This window comes from Leptonotus elevatus, chromosome 17 (genome assembly GCF_054856555.1).
Source record: "Leptonotus elevatus isolate MCC_2025b chromosome 17, RoL_Lele_1.0, whole genome shotgun sequence".
Taxonomy (NCBI): domain Eukaryota; kingdom Metazoa; phylum Chordata; class Actinopteri; order Syngnathiformes; family Syngnathidae; genus Leptonotus; species Leptonotus elevatus.
This window is the reverse complement of record NC_141255.1, coordinates 4,910,416-4,923,027: the sequence shown is the minus strand read 5'-3', so window position 1 is coordinate 4,923,027 and position 12,612 is coordinate 4,910,416. Positions and strand designations below refer to the sequence as shown.

Here is a 12,612-nt window from a genome sequence, read left to right as displayed (position 1 = left end):
TTGACTTCGGCACACATCGGCTTGAGCTAAGTAGAGAGGAAGTGAAGGGGTGAGAGAGAATGGAGCAAGGGGACGTCAGTAAGACGACCCGGTCCTCTGGGTGGTCAGCACTCGCTGCAACGCGCCACCATGTCCGCTTTAGACACGTGCGGTAACCTCGTCTTGAACCGACGAAATACACTTAGCCCTCGGTTGTGGTCCTTTTTTTTTTTTTCTCACAGCTGCCATGTTACCCACCTCGCTGTGGCCCCAAGAACACGTTTTTGACATTAACGTTGTGAGCACTCTGCGGTGGGAGGAGAGCAGCTTTGAACAACGCGGCCACGACGGCGCTCTGACCACGTCCGCAGGACACTGACACAGTAAACAACAAAATAAAAACTCTTAACCTGGGTTCAATCGAACCTCAGGGGTTCGGTGGATTCCTTGGCCTATATGTGCTGCCAGGGCATTTGGAGCGCTTTTTGTGGTGGCATGTTAAACCCTTCATATTAACTATATCGGGCAAAAAAAGAACGGGGTGGATGAATTTGTGCAATACGAGTTCACATGTATAACAGAACGTATGGTGTTCCACAGGGATCAATCCTGGGGCCTCTGCTGTTTTCAATGCAACTGCTGCCATCACTTTCACAATTCAAGGCGAAGAGAGACAGATTCCATGAAAAGGCGACTCCCTATTAATTTTGTTCATTAAAAAAAAAAAACATTTTATTTGTTAATAATGAAGGTTTCAATGAATAAGCATAGGAAACCGGTGGGGTTCATGACCTTCAACAATGTAAACAACTACTGTCCTATAGCTATGTTTTAGATAGTGAAGCATTCGGCCGAAATAAAATTAAAGCCGAAAGAATATGGCCGAAATAGGATGTTGCGGTGACGCAAGTAAAAACAGCGAACGCATCTCGCAGGCGTTTCACCGTTTGAGTTTGTACCCGTCGGTCGCAGCCGCTTCATTGCGCACACCGGAGGAGAAGGGCGTCACTTAGTGTACAGCATTTCAGTGGGTCGAAAAAAAGAGCGCTGCCGAGTACTGCACCACAGGTGAGCCACAGCGCCTTCTCTTTTTTCTTTGATTAGAGTGCCTCGAACGCTTCCACTTTTTCACCGGCATGCCGGTGGCCGTGCTAACTACTTTAGCTAATGCTAGCACTACTGCCCTTCGAATGCTTCCACTTTTTCTCCGGCATCCCGGTGGCCGTGCTAAATACTTCAGCTAATGCTAACACTTTTGCCCCTCGAACGCTTCCGCTTTTTGAAATGTATTTATCTATTTTTAGACGTTGGTGAATATGTGAATGTGCGGATTTTAAGTGTGCCGCACGCAACAAGTGCAATCGCACCGCCAGAAAATGCTCACCCCTCGTTTGGTGTAATGTACCATTAGTCAACATGTTTACGGTGTGGGCACATTTAAATTTATATTATGCTTTGTTAAAATACTAGTGCTAATAATATTATAATAATTGTAATTAATTATAATAAATGCAAATATAGTGAAAATTGGCATAAATCTTTTCGGCGTTTTCAGCCAAGTATTTTTCATTTTCGGTTTCGGCCCAAAATGTTAATTTCGGTGCATCCTTAGTTTTAGCATAGCACATGCTATCATAGACCACGAGAGCAACTCGGAGTCAATACAAGCCCAGGGACAAAAGTGGGCCTATAAATAACTTCCCAGACTTTTCTGTCATCTTTCACTCTCCATGTTTGTGCTCATCTCCGCCCGGCTAAGTACACTTTTTGATGCTACCGAGAGACTCTCTTAACAAGGCTGGCCTGGAGGTCACCGACTGAAGCTACCTCGTGATTCTGATCCATTGCGCACACATACACACGCTGTCTGTATCTCCAGTGGAGGACTAAGACGTATGACTGTACTCACCATCATGACTAATGAGGTCAAAAGGTTGTCAAATATTTACGAGAGCATGCGGCTCGGAGGGGCTTGCTCTTTCTCACAGGTGTCAAAATCAAAGCCTGGGGCCAGATCCGGCCGGCCACATAATTTTATATTGAAACTGAAATTATTATTATTATTACGTTTTTTTTAGACAATTATCAATGAAAATAGATTTGATCCGTTTAAGGTACAAGTTTCAGATTAATTTCTGTTTAAGAATCTCCTTATTTTAGTATGACTTTTTAGCGAGTTTAGCGAAATTATGTAACCAAAGTTTGCTTTTGTGACATTTTAAGGCTTTTTTGGATTCTGCATGCCAGCGACGGTAGGTAATATTATAGGGGTGTCAGGCGATTAAAAATTTTAATAAGTAATAAATCGCATGACTTCAATAGTTAACTCACGATTAATCGTATATTTTATATCAGTTCTAAATGTACAATAAAATGTACACTAATCTTTTCCCCTAAGTTTTCATACTCTTGTTAACATTAAAGTGGGGAAAATGTTAAATAGAAATATGGCTGCATCTTTTCATCATTGATACAGTAATTTCATAATTCATAAAATTGGAGTTAAAAGATGTACTGTAAAAACAAGTGTGACATTGATTTGTGTTGAGGTCATTTTTCTGCCACTAGATGGCATCATTGCATTTGTAAGACATAGGTGACAGTTCAGTCCATTTTTCTTTTCATATTAAGAGCTATCTAATCATGAAGTGAAATTGTGAAATTCTGCACATTTTTTTAATTGTAAAACACAACTTGACCCCAGTCTCCACAAATCTTTGCATTATTATTACATTTATTACTGCTATTTTTTTTTAAATTATATGTTAATATGGTGTTCACAGCCATGATGGTCCTCCGAGAGAAAACAACACTACGACGTGGCCCACAACGAAAATCTATTTGTCACTCCTGCTCTATCTGAACACAGATGTGACGTCGCTTCTAGCTTTCGCAACACCCCCGTCCCGTTCCAGCAAAAAGCGTCCCGCTCATCCATGCAAGGCACCGCGTCGGCCATCGGCGTGAGCTAAAAGCCTGCGCGCAAGGACGACTCCACAAAGCGACACGGAGAGGCTTTGAAACCTCGAGAGGGCTGACGGTGTGAGTGAGAAAGAGAAAGGTTTCTTTGAAAAGTGTAGGCTGAAATGGAGCGTGCCCCCCTGCCAGGACCGCGCATTCGGAACCCCACCCACATTGGACATGAAGGCTGCTATTGAAAGGGACAGAACGCGTTTGTAGATGAAGGATCATTTGGTGATTGTTGGGCCCGAGGGAATGGGAATGTTGTGAGATTTGGAACTGCAACGTCACCGTTGATTCAATTAAGTGCAGATTAAATGGCTACCGGTCAGGGTTACGGGGCTTCAATATTGTGCACTTTGATCCAGTTAGTGCTGCTAACGACTTTAAAATATGATTCAACACGTATCTTGATAACGATTTTAATTCATTCACTGCCATTGACGGCTATAGACGTCAAAAATTCATTTGAAATATTTATATTAATTTTACACTTTTTCCACTTTTGTTAATAAGAGTATGAAAACCTAAAAAAAAAATTTTTTAATTGTACATTTAGAACAGATATAAAATTTGTGATTAATCGTGAGTTAATTATTGAAGTCATGTGATTAATTACAATTGAAATTTTAATAGCCGAGGCGCCAATTTTTTAAAAATTATAATTAATTGCATGACTTGACTAGTTAACTCGCGATTAATAACAAATTTTATATCTGTTCTAAATGTACAATAAAAAACTTCTAGGTTTTCACACTCTTGTTAACAAAAGTGGGAAAAAAATGTTTAACTAATAGAAATAGTTTAAATGATTTTTTGACGTCTATAGCCGTCAATGGCAGTGAATGAGTTAATATGTAGCAATTCAGCTCGTCAACTCAAAACTGATTTTCTGATTACAATAGTTTTTTTGTCCATGTGTATGTATGTTGACCACGAGTTGTCAATGAAATGGCCATTTCATTAGGTACCACTCCATTGATTTCCATTCTCTCTGCCGTAGCGCCACCAAGTAATTTGCCCATTGAGGCCAATTCAAGCGTCCTTTTATCCTAACTTGCCTGTTAGCCTGAGCTTCCTGTTATCCCTCTGTGACTTCCTGTTTGATCTCTCTCGCCCCTGTTGGAGGTAATAAGGACAGCGGCTGTGTTTTAGCGACTTGAGCCTCAACATGTCCTCGCCATCGCGGTCGATCCCCCCTTAAACCTCCCCCCCGCGGGACATTTGAAGGAAGCTTCTTAGCGGAGGCGGAGCCACACAAATAGCTCATAGACGCCGGCATGCGTGCGTGCGAGGCATCAGCAGTCTGGGAAGCGCCGCTGCCACATCCAACATTCATGGTTGGCGGCAGAGAGAAAAGGGCAGGCAAAGAGCAGCTTTTTTCCTTTCTTTGCAAATAATGCACCGCCACGTGGGTATTAATAGTCAGGGGTGCCCCTCACATTTGAGGGTCTCACAAAGGCTATTTTTAATGGGATCTGAGGGATGCTGTCCATGTTTGTCCATGCTGAAAAGATGTGCGTGATAGTGGATGACAGTGATATCGTGCCACGATATCAAGCTGCTAGCAGACGCAGTCACGTTTTAGCAGGCATGCAACTACATTATTACAATTCTCCATTAGCATATGATTTTTTTTATTCCATGGCTTCCATTGTGGCAAAAAGAAAAGCCAATGTCATCCGACAGTTACCCATTGAGCCCTAACACGCCAAGACGTTTTCAAAAATGCCGCATCTTCTGTTTCTCTGTGAACCCCCCGAACCCCCCCAGACCCCCCCCCCCCCCCCAGGCGACGCCTGTCACTGCAAGTGGCCCCGTCGCCACATCGGGATAAACCGGCGGCAACTTGCTGTTAGAATTCTTATCAGACGCCCAAAAAAAGGAGGTGGCGAGGTCACGGAGCATCACTCTTCCATTATTCATCATCCGCTTGCTGTCTGCTACTCCTCCTCCCCGTGTCGTCCACTTTGTTCTGCCAGCTCGCAACAAGGGCAACCGTCAGCATTTGCCCATCTCAATTTCCCAGCCTGGAAAGAAAATAAACACTGACTGAACAAGGGCTCGGAAAAGTTGTAGCAGGAGTAGTTTGTGTTCGCAGCCGCAAACGGCAAGCCGGCAAAGAAAATCATCTGTCTTATTGTGTCTGGAATCCCGAATCCCAGGACTATCAAAGGGCTAAGAGGAGATGCACTTTTCACTAGTTTGCAGAAAAAAAATTCCGATAACCGATGAGTCGGTCGATTAATTAAAGAAATATATTAAATGAATCAAGTAACTTGTTTTTTTTGGTCTCTTTATGTTTACAACAGTAAAGATATGAATGACTGTAATGCGTTAATGCATTAAAAAAAAACACACACACACACAATCGGCTCATTTTAGCCCATTTTTGAAGAGCCAACTATGGCCAAGCCCTAATCGAAACCTTACTGAACATCTGAAACATGACAAGGAGACTTCCTTTCAGTTCCCTTTGCAAAGCATAAAAACAATTCAAAAACATTGATTTGAATTCCCAAACATGCCTTGAACTTGAACTGAGGACAATCAATAGATTAGCTCCTCCCCCCCAACCAACATGTTAAATAAGTATTTCCTGTCGAGGAGTATTTGGAGCAGCTCCTCGTGCTTCTAATGCACAAAAGAACAACCCCCCCCCCTCCCCTCCCCACTCCACCTACCTCCCCATTTGCTCAAACAAGGGGCCCTCCATTTGCACCTTGTTCTGGTTAAAAGCTCAAAGCAGCTCCCTGTAAGACGTTTGCAACGCGACGCTCCTGAGAGGCCACACAGACGGCAAACATCTCAGGGTTTGCTACATAACGATCATTTATTTACCGTTGTCCAAAACTCATTTTCACATTGAACTTCTGCTTTCAAAAATGCATACGCGAAAAAAAACATCGGTCAACATACTCAGTGCCGTTTTAAAAAAATGTGGGAAAAAATCACATATATATCTATATATATATATATATACACTGTGCACAATATTTATCATATTATTTGTCTCTTTTGTTGGCACAGAAGCAATAAATCAGCTTGCAGCCCATATTAATGTTATTGATCAATGTCAGCTGTTGTGCTTCTCTCAAGCCCCGCGCACTAATATCGGGGGCTCCTTTATTGCAGCCCGTCTTCACAGAGTGACAAGAGAGGGGAAAGTGTGCCGAGTTTCAATAAAGCCTGCGCTGCTCCGGGCTTTGATACGTCCGGACCTGAGGAGGACATATCGGTTCCACAAAGACAAATAGTTCATCCAGCTATCGACTTGACCATTTTATTACTTTTGTCTGCGACTGACTTTTTTTACTTCTTCGCTGTGCTTGTCGGTCCGGATTTTGCGAGGTGGAAAGTAGGCGGGAAGTTGTTGCAGTCTTGTCAAGTGCAATGTTATGGCTTTACTGTCATATGTGGGGAAATTGTGGATGACGTGGGAATTCCGTGACCATAACAGATGTCTGTGTGCTAGTGGTATGCTGCATAGCTCACAAAAGTGCGTACACCCCTCACATTTCTGCAGATATTTAACTCATTTGCTCCCAAAAACGTATAAATACGTTCTATTTTTTAAAAAAATGCCAGTTTCCCGAAGATGTATTCATGTTTGTTTGTTTTTTACGCTAGAGCATACAGAAGACTTTGATGCAGCCTCTAAACTGCAGAGAACGGTTGAATCGATGGTAGTTGTTACAAAAATAGCCAGCAGGTGGCAGCAGAGTATAAGAGATCAACCAGGCCATGCAAACAAGCTGTTTTCCCCAAAAAATTGTGAACAATGCTGAAACTCAGCTAACCCAGCAAACCGGAAACAGATAGAAATATACTTTTTTTTTTACTGATGAAAGAAGAGACTCTAATCTTTCTTTTGGTAGGTTCCATGTTTTTATAGCAATAGCACACAATATTCTGTGGGCCTTGCGAAAGCAGTCAAAATCTAGTAAAACAGCCGGGAGCGAAGGGGATTGCTTCAGTCAAAATGGCTGCAGGTGAGTGAGTTAATATCTTTGAAGAAATGACACCTGGACACAATGAAATGTAGTCAGTGTACAGCGTATTTAACAGTGTTGTTCACTCAAAATAACTTAAAATACAGTCATTAATAGCAACAAAGAGCAAAAAAAAATTTTTTTTTTTTTTAATGGACTGGATGGTCGCCACATTAGATTTGTCCAATTGGAGTTGCAATCCTCACATCATACACTACAGGATCGTTGACTTTGAATGTGTGTGGCTTAAAAGGCGGAGCCTGGCCTGTTGAGGGGCATGGCAATCAGCCAATGAGAGTGAAGAGTTGCCGTCTCTGTTTGACGCTGTGTCTACAACGTATTCATTCCGGATAATTCCGAGGGGCTTTTGTATGAAGGACGGACAGGGACGTGGCCGTATAATTCTGTATCAATCTCATTTTCTCTGGGGAGGACAGAAGGAGCCCTCACAGGTAGACCACTTCCTCTCCGCAAATCCAAACACGGCCGCCACTGTGGCCTCATGCGCTAACAGATAATAGCAGAGCTCCAGTGCGACATGTTATGGAGCCCTAAATGAAAGAGATGTGCCCCATTGAGCCCTGTAATGAATGTTCTGACATTGAACATCTCAGGGGGGGCTGGGGGGGGTGGACTTCTAAGAGCACATTTTGATAGCGAGGATGAGGCTGAAGGTCACTGTGGGGGAAATGTGGCATTAGAATGCCTTTGTGTCCTCTCGTCTTGTGCATCATTTAGCTTCGTCCCCAAAACAGCATTGAAGAGTTGCACAATGCAAAGCAGAGATTGCTTGCCGCACGCACGCACGCACACACACACACACACACACACACACACACACACACACGCAGGCAGCATTAGGAGAGCTGATAAGAGCTTTTGTAGATTTTGGATAACGACATCCCTGAATACCAAGTGCCTAAAAGAGACCCATGGGAATTAATAAAAACGTCTCCCATTATATGGCCGCTGTGCTTTCACAAAAAGCCGACTCTTTTGTGAATGCCTCCATTTAATTACGTGTTGCAAAATATCTATTCTTTTGGTCATTTTTGTGTCCTCATTGCGCTTCCGCTCTTTATCCGTTTGTTCAATTTTGCTTTCCCTTTTATCCCCTTTTCTATCATTTTTACTTTCTCTCTCTTGTTGTCCTTTCTTGTCTGGTTTCTTTCACTCGCAGGTGGCAGGAGCAGCTGCGACGTTGCAAACCTTGACGACGCCTACAGGTGAAGCAGGTGAGCTCAAAACGGCTTGTCTTCCTGAGTGGAGTCATTAGGAGGCATTCAACAAATACATTGATCAAGAAGTCGAATGTATCAATTTGAGTTGTTAGTTGAAAATGATACTCTGGCCTTAGCTTAAACAATATGGAAAGTATATATATATATTTATATATAGTTTTACTCCTAAATTTCTCTCTCTCTCTCTCTCTCTCGCTGTCAACAAAGTGTGCTTGCTTTTTCTTGTGACAAGAAAAAGCATTATGTCGAACCTTTAGAGAACGTTTAACGTTGCGACCTTGAACGAGCTCTGACGGGAACTCAACATTCGCCTGCTTCGCGTACGTTCGCCCCCCTCAGTCGGATACGGACTTCAGACTCATAAATAAAACACAAAAGAAGACAACCTTGTGTATTGAAGCATCAAAATGTTCAACCAAAAATATATGACTTTGTAAAGTTCTGTCCGTACCACTGCTGGATGTTTTTCATGAATGTCTGCTATAATAACATTGACTACCAGTGTCATGTTTTGGTTCTGTGGGATTTTGTCTGTTTTTGGGTTTTATTTTTTATTGTGGTTAGTGTTTTTATGTGTTCCTAGTCTCTCCCCTTGTCTCGTTATGTCTAACCACGTCCACCAGTGTGTGTTTTCCCCTTGTGGGGTTTGTTCGGTCAGTGTGGGTTTTACGTGAGTCATGTTGTCTCTAGTAAGTTTGGCCACGTCTTGTTAGCTTAGCCATGTCTTCAAGCCACAGCCATGTTGTGCGTCTCGTCGAGTAAGTTTTGATACATCTTGTTAGCTTAGCCATGTCTTCAAGCCACAGCCATGTTGTGCGTCTCGTCGAGTAAGTTTTGATACATCTTGTTAGCTTAGCCATGTCTTCAAGCCACAGCCATGTTGTGCGTCTCGTCTAGTAAGTTTTGATACATCTTGTTAGCTTAGCCATGTCTTCAAGCCACAGCCATGTTGTGCGTCTCATCTAGTAAGTTTGGCCACGTCTTGTTAGCTTAGCCATGTCTTCAAGCCACAGCCATGTTGTGCGTCTCATCTAGTAAGTTTGGCCACGTCTTGTTAGCTTAGCCATGTCTTCAAGCTACAGCCATGTTATGCGTCTCATCTAGTAAGTTTGGCCACGTATTGTTAGCTCAGCCATGTCTTCAAGCCACAGCCATGTTGTGCGTCTCGTCTAGTAAGTTTTGATACATTGTTAGAGTAGTGAATATTTGTATTCTACACTTTGCGTGTTCAATTAACTGAATGGTGAGATTCTGGTGAAGAAGTCCCTTTGCAAAGGTATCAAAAGCTTTTGATGACAACAATTGAACTCACTCAAACAGTGGTCTGTTCAGATTGTGTGTCTTCTACTCCAGCACATCATTATTTATTGAAAAGTGGGTGAATACGAAAAGTCTCCTCCCATCAGCCCACAGTACATTTGTTTGCAACTCAGTGAATACAAGAAAATCCCTCTCTCCTCCCTCAGAAAGTTCAGCAAGTTCCCATAGGTATAAATTAGATTAGAGAAAAACAATAATACATCAGCCTGTGCCTCCCCTCTTCCGACCGGCTGAGACCGGTACTAGACTAAACTCCCTTCAAGATAGCATGGAAAAGAACTTGTTGCCCCTTTTCTTCTCAGGCGAAAGAGACAGATAAAAATACAATACTATTCATTGAGCCATACTGCTATAACTAAATCCAAAACGGCTAAAATATAAATTGAAACTGAAAAACAATGTTAATAACTCATCAACATCTTGTTAGCTTAGCCATGTCTTCAAGCCACAGCCAAGCCACAGCCATGTTGTGCGTCTCGTCTAGTGAGTTTTGATACATCTTGTTAGCTTAGCCATGTCTTCAAGCTACAGCCACAGTCAGCCAAGTTAGCCACAGAACCTGCCAGTCAAGTCAAGACAGGTCACTCCCCGTTAAAGAAAGTCCGGTCCTGTCACGTCACGCTCGGTCTAGTCAAAGTCTTGGTTGTCCTGTCTTATCACTGAGTCTCTTCGCATTTCGCATGCGGAATACCTTAAGTTCCGTTATACATGTCAATCCGTATCGCACATACTCATCCGACGACTTTCTATTTTTCCTCGACATAGTTAGCATGATGGGATTAAAATATTGAAGAAATCCCACGACGTACCATCACAACAGTCATAACTCAATTACCGGGGCGCGCCAAATTTACTGCAGCACAGATAAGAGATGTAGCGTCATCACCTGCAGCCAATGATGGCTAAGCGGGGCGTATCATCACGAATCATTTGGGTCGAGCGTGTTTTGACCTCCTCGCCGAACCCCTGAAGACTGACTCCCCGTTCAATCGCACCCATAAGAACCATTGGTATAATCCATTTCAAGGAACCGCCATTAAAAACGAGGTGCGAGGCCCGTTAGTGGCTGCTCGAAGCTTTAATTATTATTATTATTGTTGTTATTGTTCTTTTGATATGATCTCTCATTACAGCTCACTGCACTGCTGCGGTGATGGTTGAATTCTCATGCTAATTATCCCAATCAGTCCACACAACCGCAAGCTGCACCCACACACAACGCTCGCTCGCTCGCTACCTGCTTCCAGCTACGTGTTCATTTTCCCCCTCCTGGATAATCAGGCAGAGATTGGATAATCCTGACACAAATCCTTTTCATTCCCTCAGCCCGCCGCAAATTCTCATGTTTGCGATATCGTTTTATGCCGACAATCAAAGGTGCTTTTTTTTTTCCCTCAGAGGATTCCATAATGTGGCCTGTGGGGTAAACATGCTCGGTTAGGCTACGATGAAGTGCAGACATACGTGAGGTTGGTTAGCGCTATAAATATGGATGCAAATGGAGTAGTGGGGTCATATTGTAGCTCCTGGGTGCGCTCGTTTTGTGTGTTTGTATTCACGCAATGTGTTATTGTGGCCTGCATCTTCTTCATTCATCACGAGCGCCTTGGAAAAAAAACAAAATTCCCCAAAGTAGTGAATGATTTCTTATGATCTGGCAAAGTGCTCCTCTGTTATATTTTGTTTCCCGCTGTGCACCTTTCTTTCAAACAAAATGCCTGTCTGCTTATTTTTGGACCACAAGATCCTTTTATTTATTTTTTTCCTTTTCCCACCGAGGCTCGCAGCCCGAACGCCGTTTGATCTGCGACCAGCGAGACGCAGATTTCACTTGACGTGCATTCTCGTCATCGTAGCATTTCGCTTTTTCTCTTTTTGATTACTTTTTCAATTTTTTGGGAAATAGCGCCGCTTCTTTAGGGTACTCTCAAGATGATGTATGTCTTCAAGCCAGCTGGAGTTTACGAACAAAGGGAAATGCATCACGTGTTTTAAAAACACTTTCAGTTCGCTAGCTTAATGCTAATGCTAATTAGAATCTACCATACTGGACGGACCTTTACTTATCGTACTATTTTAAAATATTTTCATACATAAATCGCACTAGGTGATGAGGTGAATTATCTTTGCGAAGCATTGTATGTTAAATTGTTTATTCCAATTGTACTGCATGTTTATTTGTTAGATTTCTTGTTTTCATGCTAGGTTCAGACCGGAAACAAAATATCAGGTAGCGTTGATCATCTCACTTGCTTTTGTTCCCAAAGGAGATCCTCCAACAGACGAAAAGAAAAGTTTGAACATCGCTAGTCAATCTCCTCAATCTTTTGTTATTACAGTACTTTGGCTAATGCTAATTGCTATCCCTGTTGACAGTTCAACAGCTGTAAACAACCCAATGCACTCACCATTATCCAAAGTTTTTTGCTCAGTCACGGCAGATACTGAAAGCGGGCCGTGTCGTTTACCTCGAGCCAGTCCCGCATTGTATCATTGGAAATATTCCGCCAAAAAAGCTCAGGTTGTGTTGGTCTGACCGCAGCAATAGGCTAGTAGGACTACAATTCCCATGATTAGAGAAGCAGTAGCTCTATTTCCAGTATAACAAAAACAGCTGCTAGCAATTTGATGCAAATGAGAATGAGAACGTGACGGGAAGTTGAATTAAAGACGACAAACAGAACGCCCGACATCCATTGAATTTTTGAGAAAATTAAAGGATTTTAAGTGCGCCATATGTTGTGTTGCTTAAAAACTGAGGACAAGTAATAGAGTTTTTTTTACCACAGAAACACCGAAGGTGTGATCGTCACACAAACGTGTGAGGGTGGGGGGCATTTTTTGTGCACGTTGACGTTGCTCCCCGAGCCTCCATGTTCATCCCTCGAGGGAGGCCATCCAAAAGGTCACACCGAAAGGTTTTTGATTTGGGATTCTCTCTTCCAAAATGCTTCCTGCCTCTGACTTTTTCTTCACTTAATGAGGTGCCGCTGCTCGCTGCCTCTCACCTTTACCTTTTCGACTTCTTTCATGTGTTTGTCTTTTTATTTATCTTCTACGCACTCCACAGCCGCTCAGGAAGGTGAAGATTGCGTGTGTGCGTGCGTGCGTGCGTGTGT

The 12,612-nt window shown here is 42.7% G+C and overlaps 1 protein-coding gene across 3 annotated transcripts in view; it reads left to right on the top strand.

Annotated features, from left to right (window-relative positions):
* The window catches only part of LOC147159399 (tudor domain-containing protein 5-like), a 154,952-nt gene that overhangs the window by 85,736 nt on the left and 56,604 nt on the right, over positions 1 to 12,612 (top strand). For 2 of the 3 annotated variants that reach the window (XM_086058809.1, XM_086058812.1), the window contains exon 3: positions 8,113 to 8,167. The exons of the other annotated variant lie outside the window; for it this stretch is intronic. The gene's annotated coding sequence lies outside the window, so the exon portion shown is untranslated. The remainder of the gene's footprint in view (positions 1 to 8,112; positions 8,168 to 12,612) is intronic. 3 annotated transcript variants of the gene reach the window in all.